The sequence below is a fragment of the Ursus maritimus genome, unplaced genomic scaffold, assembly GCF_017311325.1.
Source record: "Ursus maritimus isolate PB19 unplaced genomic scaffold, ASM1731132v1 scaffold_21, whole genome shotgun sequence".
NCBI lineage: Eukaryota > Metazoa > Chordata > Mammalia > Carnivora > Ursidae > Ursus > Ursus maritimus.
Genome location: NW_024424564.1, coordinates 37,675,209 through 37,687,525, shown reverse-complemented (window position 1 = coordinate 37,687,525; position 12,317 = coordinate 37,675,209). Strand labels below are relative to the sequence as shown.

At 37.9% G+C, this 12,317-nt stretch overlaps 1 long non-coding RNA gene across 1 annotated transcript in view; it reads left to right on the top strand.

Annotated features, from left to right (window-relative positions):
• LOC103676500 overlaps positions 1 to 12,317 on the top strand; it is a 51,296-nt gene that overhangs the window by 16,019 nt on the left and 22,960 nt on the right. The gene's annotated exons all lie outside the window — the stretch shown is intronic.

The window sequence follows — 12,317 nt, the reverse complement described above, 5'->3', positions numbered from 1 at the left end:
TATTACAGTCTTTGTCTTAAAGTCTATTTTGTCTGATATAAGTATTGCTACCCTGGCATGTTTTTCATTTCCATTTGTATGATAAATGTTTTTCCCCTTCACTTTCAATCTGCATGTATGTTTGGTCTGAAATGAGTCTCTTGTAGGCAGCATATAGATGGGTGTTGCTTTTTTATCTATTCCACCACCCTGTGTCTTTTAATTGGAGCATTTAGTCCATTTACATTCAAAGTAATTATTAATAGGTATGTACTTATTGCCATTTTGTTACTTGTTTTATGGTTGTTTCTGTAGTTCTTTGTTCCTTTCTCGCTTTCTTCTCTCATGGTTTGCTGGCTTTCTTTGGTGATATACTTGGATTCCTTTCTCTTTACTTTTTGCATATCTATTTCCAGTTTTTGATTTGTGGTTTATATGTAACATATTATACATCAAGCAATCTATATTAAGTTGATGGTCGCTTAAGTGTGAACCCATTCTAAAAGCACTAATGTTTTACTCCTCTCTCCCACCCCTCACATTTTATGTATATGGTATCATATTTCACATCCTTTTATTTTGTGAATCCCTTGACTGATTTTTCTAGATATACAAATTTTATTGCTTTTGTGCTTCCTACTTTTCTTACTCCTGCTTATGGTCTTTCCTTTCCACTCAAAGAGTCTCCTTTAACATTTCTTATGTGGCTGGTTTAGCAGTAATGAATTCCCTTAAAATTTTGCTTGTGTGGGAAGCTCTTTAATCTCTCCTATTCTGATTGATAGCCTTGCTGGATAGAGTATTCTGGGTTGCAGGTTTTTTTCTTTCAGCACTTTAAATAGATCATGCCACTTGCTTCTGGCCTTTAAGTTTCTGCTGAAAAATCAGCTGATAGCATTATGGGTTCCCCTTGTGTGTAACTGTAGTCTTTTCTCTTGTTCTTTTTAAAATTCTCTCTTTATCATTACTTTTTGCCCTTTTAAATACAAACTTGGTGTTGATTTTCTTGGGAGCTCTCTGTGCTTCTTGGATTTGGATTTCTGTTTCCTTCCTCAGATTCAGGACGTTTTCAGCTACTATTTTTTCAAATAAATTTTCTCCCCTCTTTTCTCTCTCTTCTCCATCTTGGATCCCTGTAATGTAATTGTTATTATGCTTGATGGTGTCACTGAGATCCCTTAATCATTTTCATTTTTCTATACATTTTTCTCTCTCCTGTTCAGCTTGATTGCTTTCCATTACTGTGTCCTCCAGGTCACTGATCCATTCTTCTGCTTCCTATAGTCTACTATTTATTCCCTCTAGTGTATTTTTAAGTTGTTATCAGGTTCTTCATCTCTGATTGGTTCTTTTTCATGTTTTCTCTCTTTGCTGAGCGTCTTACTGACTTCCTCCACTTTTTTCTCCAGTTCAGTGAGTATCTTTATTACTATTACTTTAAATTCTCTATCAGGCATGTACTTATCTCCATTTCATTTACTTTTGCTGTGATTTTATCCTGTTCTTTCATTTGGGACATATTCTTCTGTCGCCTCATTTTGTCTAACTCTCTATGTCTGTTTCTATGTATTAGAAAAGTTGGCTGTGTCTCCTGCTCTTGAAAGTAGTGCCCTTATGAAGAAGAGGCCCTGTAGTGCCCTGCAGTGCAATGTCCCATATTCACCAGAACGTGGTGCTTCAGGAGTTTCTTCTATGTGTGTTATGTGCACCCTACTGTTGTGGCTGAGCCACGTTTGTCTTCAACCCAGTCATCTACAATGACTCTCTTTGACTGTTATGGGCAGAGTTTGGTACCTGTGTTATTAGTATGCCAGTCTGGGGCCACCTTGAGCTTGAGTTGAGTCAAACCAGGCATTTATCAGAGCTGTGATAGCACAGAACTACAGGACCCTGTCCCTGTGTTCTCCCCTGAGAAGCTTTCATTGATGGGTGGGGCCTGCAGTCACACCAGATGCCTGCCCCCATTCCTGTAGCTGCAGTCAGACTTGTGTGTGTGATTATCTTCTCCTCTCCATGGGGCAGGAAACACTTTGGAGTGGTGCTGCCCCTGTTAGCACTGCTTGCACACTGCCACACTTGTGGCACCACTTTGGATGGGCATGTTGGTGGTAGTGGGTCCACAGGAGAACGTAGGAGCAGGGCTAACATCAAGACATATTTTACCAAATGTAATGGACAATAATAAAATACCCTTTCTAGATAAAAAAAAAAGACCAAATTACTTCTAAATGAAATAACATTAGAATGTCAACAAATTTTTGATAGTAATAGTTTATCCTGAAAGACAATGAGATAACATATTTAAGATACCCAAAGAAAGAAAATGTGAGCTAAATATTTTATACAGCCAAACTGAACTTCAAATATAGACATACAGTCATACTGTTAATCCTAGAACTCAACAAAACAAGCAGCAACCCATTAAAAAGTGGGCATAAGACTTGAATAGGTATTTCTCCAGAGAAGATACACAAATGGCCAATAAGCACATGAAAAGATGCCCAACATCACTAATCTTTAGGGAAATACAAAACAAAACCACAATGAGATATGATTCACACCCATTAGGATGGCTATTATAAAACATAATAGAACAAGAGAAAATAACAAGTGTAGTGAGGATGTGGGGAAATTAGAGCTCTTGTACATTCCTGGTGGGAATGTAAAATTGTGCAGCTGCTGTGGGAAAAAAAATAAACAGAATTACCATGTGATCCAGCAGTTCCACTTCTGGGTATATACCCAAATGAAGTGAAAGCAGAGACTCAACAGCATTATTCACAATAGTCCAAAGGTAGAATCAACTCAAATGCCCACCCACAGATGAACAGATAAACAAAATGTAGCATATGCATACAATAGAATATTATTCAGCCTTTAAAAGGAAGCAAATTGGGATACATGCTACAATATGGATGAGCGCTGAAGATATTATGATAAATTAAGCCAGATACAAAAGGACAAATATGATATGGTTCCACTTGTATAAGGTAACTAGAGTAGTTAAATTTAAAGAGCAGAAAATAGAATGGTAGTTACCACTGGCTATGGGAGGTAGTGGGGAAGAATGAGGAGTTATTATTTAATATGCAGAATTTTAATTGAGGAAGAAGAAAAAGTTCTAGAGATGGATAATGGTGATGCTTGCACAACAATGTGAATGTACCTAATGCCACTAAACTGTACACTTTAAAAATTATTAAATGTTAAATTTTGTTATGTATATTTCACCACAATAAAAAAAAAACTGTCAAAATCATGCAAGAACATATGAACCTAACTAGAATATATTGTTCTTTGAGACCTTTGTGAGGAATCCACTACCCATTGTAGGGTGCCAGATGAGTAAATAAGGTTGCAGTAGAGTGTAACAACCAATACCATGTTGTAGATATTGTTCTAAATGCTCAGGACAAAGATTTATTTGTTTGTATAACAAATAACTACTGAGTTGTTACTATGTGCCAGGTATTCTAGGTGTAAAGGATATTACAGTGAATAAAACAGATAAAGGTACCCACCTTCAGTAGCTTGCATTCATGTTGGGGGAGAAGGACAAAGAAGTAAGATGTATTAAAGTGCTTAATGAAAAATTAAGCAGGTTAGGAAGATAGAGAGGGCAGGGAGGGATTCACAATCTAGTAATGGGAAAGACATAAACAGATATTTTTTAAAAATCCAAATGAAGGGGTGCCTGGGTAGCTCAGTCAGTTAAGCATCTGCCTTCTGCTCAGGTCATGATCCCAGGGTCCTAGGATCAAGCCCCAGTCGGGCTCCTTGCTCAACGGGGAGTCTGCTTCTCCCTCTCCTTCTGCCCCCACCCTGCTCATGCTCTCTCTCTCTCTGTCTCTCTCAAATAAATAAAAAAAAATCTTTTTTTAAAAATCCAAATGAATACTCCACAAAGAATATATGTAGAATATTTTATGGATATACTGAGGAAGGGCATCTAATCTCAGCTTGGAGAAGGAGAATGTCAGAGAAGCTGTAGAGATGTAGCAGTGTCTGAACTGAATTTTAGAGAAGGCCATGAAGAGACATTAGTAGAAGTTGGCAAGAACCAGCAGAAGGAGCAACATGTGCAAATACCAGGATGTATGAGACACTATGGGGCATCCAGAGAACTGATTAATTCAGTATGAGGTGAGAGATGACGCTGGCAGGTTGAGGCATTGTGACCCATGATGTAGAGCTTGACTTTTACCTGGAAGTCTATGGAGAACTATCAAAAGATATTAAACATGGAAGTGACATAATTGGATTCTCCTTCAGAAAGATCACTTTTTGCTGTATGGATCTGATTGAAAGAAACCAAGACCAGAAGCAGGGAGGTATGACTATTGGATCCAAAAGAGAAGTAACATTGAATTAAGGCACTGGCTATGGGGATAGAGAGAAAACCCTTTGAGAAATGCCTAGAAACAAATCGATAAGATTTGACAACCAATATGGTGTGAGGTTCGAAGGAGAGGGAAATCAAAGATGATGCCAAGGTTTAAGTCTATGAATGATGACTAGTTGCCATTTACTAAATTAAGGAATGCAGAGAACAGGCTTAGGGTAAATAATAATTCCATTTAGACTGTTTACTCTGGAGCAGTTGTGGGCATCCAAATGAAGCTATTCAGTTGGTAGAGAAAGTCTGGAACTTTGGAGAAAAATCTTGGCTGAAAATATAGATTTAGCAGTATCAACCTATAGTAGGTAAATGAAATCATGGACATGGAAGAGATCATGAAGGAAACAAGATATAGATTGGGAAGAAGGCCAAGGAAGGAACCACAGAAAGAACATGGGACAGGTAGAGAAAGAGCAGCCTAGTAAAAAGTCTACAAACACATGGTCAGAATTAGAGGAGGACCCAGAAAAGATGGTGTCACAGAAGCCAATATCAAAGAATGGTTCAAGTGGGAGGGAGCAGCCATCATCAACAAATGCCAGGTAGCACTTACTGTACCTTGTTACTTAACTGTTTGACTTTCCTGCCAGACTTGAACTCTGAGAGGGCATTTGTACTTCTTACCATCATATTCCCAGCTCTGGGTACGCAACAGATACTTAAGTATTTTGTTGAATAAATTAAGATTAAAACTAAAACAATCCAGTGGATTTTGTAGCCAATAGGTAACTGTAGGCCTTGACAAGAACAATTTCAGGGATGATGATGGTGAAGTCATATAGCAGTGGGTTCAGGTATAAATGGGATGTGAGAAAAATAGAATAATCTTTTCAGAGACTTGGTTGTTAAGAGGAAAAGATAAAAGAACATCTAGGAACCAAGTAGGGTAGAAAGGTCATGGAAGGGTTTTAGTTGTTAAACTTTTTGTTTTTTTAAAGATGGTAAATGCCTGAATAGGGAAAGAGGAGAATTGATAGAGAAAGGATACTCTGATAAGGGAAGAGACAGAATCCAGAGGTTGTTTGGAGGAAAGACATAAATATGTAAATAATTGAATTAAACTAAAAAGCCAAGAACAGAAACAGCTATGCAAAAACTCCCTTCAGTCATTTCATGATTAATTGTTAAACAGCTGGTGGTCAAAAAGGGATCAGTGTTCAGGAAAGGATGAAATTACTTGGATGAGACTGGGAATGTTTTTTGGAGACTGTGAGATCTGAGCTTAAAGTGTATGTTAGGTGGAAAAGATAGAGAAGCATGGGGAGGGCATTCTATGAAGGGACTACAGAGGCAGTGCTTTGTAATAATTTAAAAAGAGCCCCTGGATCTTTTTCAAGCCATGCTTGAAATTTATCAAGTGTATTTGTTTAAATATTTTTTTTCCTGTCTCCGCTTGCCTCTCTCACTTTCTGGAACTCCACTTACACATATGTTAGGCTGCTGGATGTTGTCCCATAGTTCACTGATGGTCTGTTCATTTTTTCCAGTCTTTGTGTTTCGTTTTGGTTAGTTTCCATTGGAGTCTTCAAATTCACTGATCTTTTCTTTTTGCCGTGTCTAATCTGCCATTAATTCTAGCCCCATCTAGTTCACTTTTCAACTGTAGAAATTTGGCGTGGGTCTTCTTAGATATCTTCCATTTCTCTCCTTGTCATGCTCATGCTTTCTTCTAACTCCTTGAACATATGGAATGTATTTATACTAGCTGTTTTAATGCTTTTATCTACTAATTCCATCATCTATGTCATTACTGAGTTTCTTTGTATTGATTTTTTCCTCCTTTTAGATCTTATGTTCCTGCTTCTTTGCATGCCTGGTAATTTTTAATGTAATGTCAGACATTGTAAGTTTAACATTTTGGGGATACTGAATATGTTTGTAATTCTTTAAATATTTTTGGGCTTTGCAATAGGATGCAGTTAACTTACTCAGAAACACTGTGGTGTTTTCAAGGCTTGCTCTTGAGCTCTGGTGGGTACAGAATAGCTTCTAAGCCTAGATAGGGCTAATTTGACCCTTCCATTGAGGCAAAATCCTTCTGAAGACTCTACTCAGTTCCTTAAGTGTTAGGAAGTCTTTCTACTCTGGCTAGTGGGAACTTAAACTGTTCCCAGCCTTGTGTGTGCCCCAAAGTTTGCTCCGCTGGCTCCTTTCCAGTGATTTCTTCTCAAGTAGTTTCTTCAAATTCATGTAGCAAATGTTATTCAGCTAAAGATTCAAGGGGGCATTTGCAGATATCTGGAGCTCTCCCTCATTGCAGCTTTCTTCTCTGTAGTATCCTCTGTCCCATGAAGTCTAGCTGCTTTGGCAACTCTGTACTCTGAACTCTGTCTCCTCAACTCAAGGAAATCAGCAAACTCTGCTGAGTCCAAACTTCTCTGTGCGGTGGCCTGGAACCTCACCAGGCAGGAAACACCAGCTGAGGCATTCATCAGGCTTATCTTAGTCCCCCACTTCCCCTCCGCCCTGCCTTTTTCAGAGATCTCTGTCCTGTACTTTTTGTTTTCCAATGCCTGAAAACAAGTTTCATAGATTTTGACCAGGTTTTTTTGGTTGTTTAAGGGGGAAGGATAAATGTGGTCTTCAATATTCCATCATGAGTATAGGTGGAAATTCATTGCTTCACCTTTAGATCCTTAAATCTAATTAGAACATGAGCTCCTTAAAATTCAGCAAGAACAGAGCCTGGCACATAGTACACACTTAATAAATATATATTTTTAAATATGTGAAGCCCTGTTTCCTCCCAACATTGTCCTCAATGAAATTCTTTCCAAAATTTAAATTTTAACCACTTCTCTAAAATACCAAGAACATTATTAACTCTCTCCTCTGAAATATTGACTATATCCATCTTGCTGTGGTTAACATATGTCTGTATTTTTCCTAAAATGTTGAGGGAAAGGAAAAAAAAAAAGACCCTAGGAGAGGACCTACAGGACTGTAGTTGCCTCTGGTTGACTTAATCTACTGACAATCTCTTGAGCAGAATCTCTCATCAGTTGTGTAACCATCAGCTAGTGATCCAACCCTGTGGCCTAAATTTTCCCTAGAGAACGTGCTTCATATGCCTCCTCTGCCAAAATAATTTAGCCTAGCCCTGGTCTAGTTCTATATTTTATGACCTGAAGAATAGAAAATGCTCAGAAATGGCTAGTATTGGTGTTGAGTCTGTCCATTTCAAGATACCAGGCTAAGTGCTAAAAATGTCTGGAATAAAATCATCTCCTAAGTCAGATTCTCTTTTAGAAGAATAAAGTAAATTCAGTTCAAAGGTAATAACTGTATTAACACATAGTAGGCACTTGGGCTTCCTTCATTATCCCTATACCTGGGCTTCTTTCATTCCTATTAGCACTTTTGACCTTTTGAAAAGTAGAATCATGTGACAAGAGTGGAACTACATATATTATTCCAACACTAAGAGGAAAAAAAAACTTTTTTCCCATTTTTTTTTTTTACAAATCACATGTGGAATTAAATGGAAACATCTTTTTAAATGAAAATAATTTTTCTCCCCAGATTAAAATTCAGTGTAGTGTAGAGTAAGAACACCCACTGACAAGCCACAGTATAAGTGACTTCTTATTGCTGCTTTTAATGGGAGCATTTCCCAACTTGCTGCCCTTGTTCTATACCCATTTTTCACTTTGGAATAATGAATCTGGATCCTTAAGTACCAGAAGAAGTTGGTACCACTTTGCTGACAGTCCCTAGACTCCTAGAGTTTATCATTAGCAAGATAGATTAGGCCTGGAAGAATGATACGTTTGTGAAGGGTTTTGGATATTTCTTTTCAGGTTTTGATGAGAAAGAACAATGTGTCTGCTTATTTAGGCTCACTGATGAGTCAAAGTTAAATCGCAAAATCCATTTGAAAATTTTCTTCTGAGATATTCAGGTCACAATGTATTTCTCATATACATTGGTCTCATACCTTCCTTTAGACAGTTGAAACTGAATGGGAAAGAAAGGGATTTCTTAGAGCTTCTTTAAGTAAAAGAATATAATTATTTTAAACTTCATGGAATACACTGGTCCAAATAAGCCAATAAAGCAATGATAGTAGTAGCAAAGCATAACTCTGTAAAGTTAATTTATTAATCAGAAATTTAGTTTCATTTTATGAAGGGCTGGAACATTTTGACCACAGAACTTCTGAGGTGCAGAAGGGGATGTAACATGGGGATGGAAGGGCTGAGTTTAATTTCATTTCCCTCATTTTATTTTCTGATAATTTGAAGTAGTTTTTCAATGTTGGCTGTAATTATCAGGCCAAGAGATTTTAGTTGACATAAGGTTGCAACACTTAGTACACAAGAAAACCGGGACAAATCAAAGTCAAAATAAGTTTCTCCTCCTGGAGCTATTAGGCAAGCAGGAACAGTTTGTTCACTAATTGCACAGATGAAGTCATTTTTGTTGTGTTAAAGGCTTGACGTGAGAATCTTTCAGTTCCATCTTGGTCTGCTATATAACGCTGGTGACAGGTATTTAAGAACTGCCTGTTCTGTCCAAAAAGTTGTATCTGTCTACCAAGTACTATCAGACTGTCTATATACGTAGTTAAACTGCTCCCAACTTCTTTGAAGCAGAGCAGACCCTCTTTGTGGCAGACACACCTCAGGTTGTAATTCTTTCTTTTGGATTTCATAGTCAGCATTTAACTTTTGAATTTTTTTTTCCTCACATTCCAAAAATAGTGAATAAGGTTTTGCTTTCTTTAAAAGGACCACTTTTATTTTAAAGAAAACTTCCTGAATGCAAAGAGCCTTGCAAAACATACTTTCCATGATGTCTCAGATGCTCAGTTAGGTTTGTTTTCCTTGTATAATCAGTTCTATTTGGTGGAGAATCCTTGAGACTATTTCACATTCTGTTAAATGTTAATATACACCAAATTTGTAGAATCGGGGGGGGGCTGTTGGTATGAAGAAGAAGGATCTGCAAAATTAAAGCAAATTAAGCTAACGGTCAGTATTATGATAAAACATTACAATTTCCACTAACCCACAAGAAAAAAAATGAGGCGGGAGCTGGCGGCGGTGGGGGATGTGGGGTGGTGGCAGTAGGCACTGGAAGCCTGGAAGTTGAATCCAAGAATACCTTTTCTGAAGTTGCTTGCTGTTCACCAATATGAAAGCAAAGTGATCAAATATTCTGGTTTTGGGGAATTTGCAGTTGTTATTTGATGTTCTAATAGAGATATTGGCTCCAAGTTCTTTGTGGGAGAGGAGTATTTTGCAATAATCTCTTCTTTAGAAAGGTTAAGTCTATTTAAACACATCAGAGTACAACTTGCCCTGATAGGAAAGTTATTAATATGAGGCCTTTTCCCTCTTCCCTTCTTCCTGCCTTTTAATGGCGCCAAATAAAAAATTATTTCAAATTTTTTGTCTAAATAATTTTTATAGTTTGCAAATTGTACAGAAAACCCTAGCCATTAAAACAAGCCAGCAGTTGCACTATCTTCATGGAAAAACTGAAAGGCAGATAAACAATTCTGGACTATAGATGAGGATGCATTAACCTGTATATTACATTTTGAATTTCTTCCTAGTGTACATGTTGACAACTTCCCTACAAGGGAAGAGGTCAGAAAAATCAGAGGAGAGGAACTATTTTATTTTTGTAATAATAAATAACATGGAACTTTCTATAGTAGTTCTGTCCAATAAGCTACATAAATTACTTTAAGTTTTCTAGTAGCCACAATTTAAGAAATGAATTTATTTTAATAATACATTTCATTTAATGCAATAAATCTAAATAAAATATTATCATTCAGCATATAACCAATACAAAAATTATTAATGAGATATTTTACATTATTTTTCTCATACTAAGTCTTGAAATCTGGCATGTATTTTATACCCACAGCAAATCTGAATTTGGACTATTTACTTTTTCTTTTTTTTTTAAGTTGGCTAAGTGTCCAACTCTTGATTTCAGCTCAGGTCATGATCTCAGGGTCATGGAATTGGGCCCTGCATCAGGGTCTGCTCTTAGCGGGGAATGTACTTGAGATTCTCTCTTTCTCTCTCTCCCTTTGCCCCTACCCCCTGCACTTTCTCTCTCTAAAATAAATAAATCTTAAAAAAAAATAAAAAAGAATGGGGCATTTAACCAACTGAGCCACCCAAGCATCCCAGGCCATTCACAGTTCAAACGGTCAATAGCCACACATGGCTAGTTGCCTACCATGTTGGACACAGCAACCCTATAGAGTAGTAAATATTCTCTGTATTTAAAAAAGAAATGGTCTCTACAATGGAGAGCTCTTGCAGTTTTTTTCCTTGGACTTGTTAGAAACTGCATTGGCCCTCTAAAGACTTGACATGTTCCTGTCCAGAATGATTATGCCTTAGGGTGCACTGCATCCTACAGAAGCAGGTCCACCAGATTCTGGTTCTTTGTCTTCTGTATTAACGCTGTGTGCCAAACCAAAATGAGTCTTGGCCTCTGGCTGTAGTATTAATCTTTTCGAGCCCTAGACACTTCAGAGCCTCTGACCCGGCAATCTGCTAAAGCTGATTTGAATCTAAGAGAAGACTCATCCAGTTATGATAGACTAAAGGCTATTGCCTACTTGAACTGCTTATCAACTAGCACATATTCAGTGCCTGTTATAGGCGAGTACTGGCTTAGTTCATAAGCTCATTTGCTCAGGTCCTCATCTGCTTTCAGCATCACTTCACTAGCATCCTCATCTCTGCCTCTCTGCCCCAATTATCAAGTCATCCTCCACAGATCCACCAGAGAGTTTGCTTAAACATATCTGGTTGTCTTGCTTCCCTAATGGACCTCTGAGATGGCTCCAACTGCTAATAGATTACAAACTCTTTGGTGTTGCCTATCACGCCCATCCCACCTGGCCCCAATCCCTCTCTCAAACTACATCTTCATCTAGTTCCTTAATTGTATGGCCTCTCCCCCATACTCTCTCCACATGTGCTCCAGCCAAATGGCTTCTTGCCATCCCTTGACCATGCCTTATCATTCTTTCATGCCGTGTTTGTATATCGTTTCCTTTGCCTGGAATGCACTTTTCCCTCTTGCTTAGATGTCAAATTGTAGTCATCCATTCTAGAAAACCCAAGTTAATGTCCTAGCTTTCCTACTTAGGGGAACTGCCTGCTAATTTGAAAGCGTCTTTGTTTCTGATAGTAGAAGTCAAGATCTATTTTCTGTTTGGGGGAAATTTTCTTAGTTTGTTTTCTTGCTACCTGTCTTGTTTCAAAGAGGAGCTACTACTAATCCATGAGTGACTAATATTCAAACATCATAGGGCATTAATGCCCTAGTCTTATCAAGAGTAATCTCTCTCGGTGCATCTGGGTGGCTCAGTCGGTTAAGCATCCGACTCTTGGTTTCGGCTCAGGTCAGGATCTCAGGGTCGTGAGATCAAACCCCACGTGGTGCTCTGCACTCAGTGGGGAGTCTGCTTGAGATTCTCTCTCTCTCCTCTCCTTCTGCCCCCCTCACTGTGTGCTCTATCTAAAATAAATAAATAAATAAATTTTTAAAGAGTAATCTCTCAGAAAAAATAAGTAGAAGTTTGTTTTTTTAAGGTGCTCTTGAAAGCTGTTTGAAAGTAAAAATGATCTATTTTTAATATAGTCTTGTCAATAAGGGACTTAAAATAAGATGTGGACCTCTTAACTCCTTTTGGGGGGCTGAGTACACATAAGCGCTTATTTTGTAAGTATTTTTTATCCCTTTAGTGCTTTTCAGGGCAGTTTTCCATTCATGCTTTCTTATAGCAAAGCTATCAACAATTCACTCTCATGCCTTGGGATGTCCCAAGTCAAACCCACACCATCTATTTAAACCTGTTCTGGACGCTTTGTGTTCTGGAAAGGACATCACTTAAAGTTGTACCCAAGATATCCTTCTCTGTCACTCCAGGCAACAAATAAATTGCCAAGTCCTCTTATTC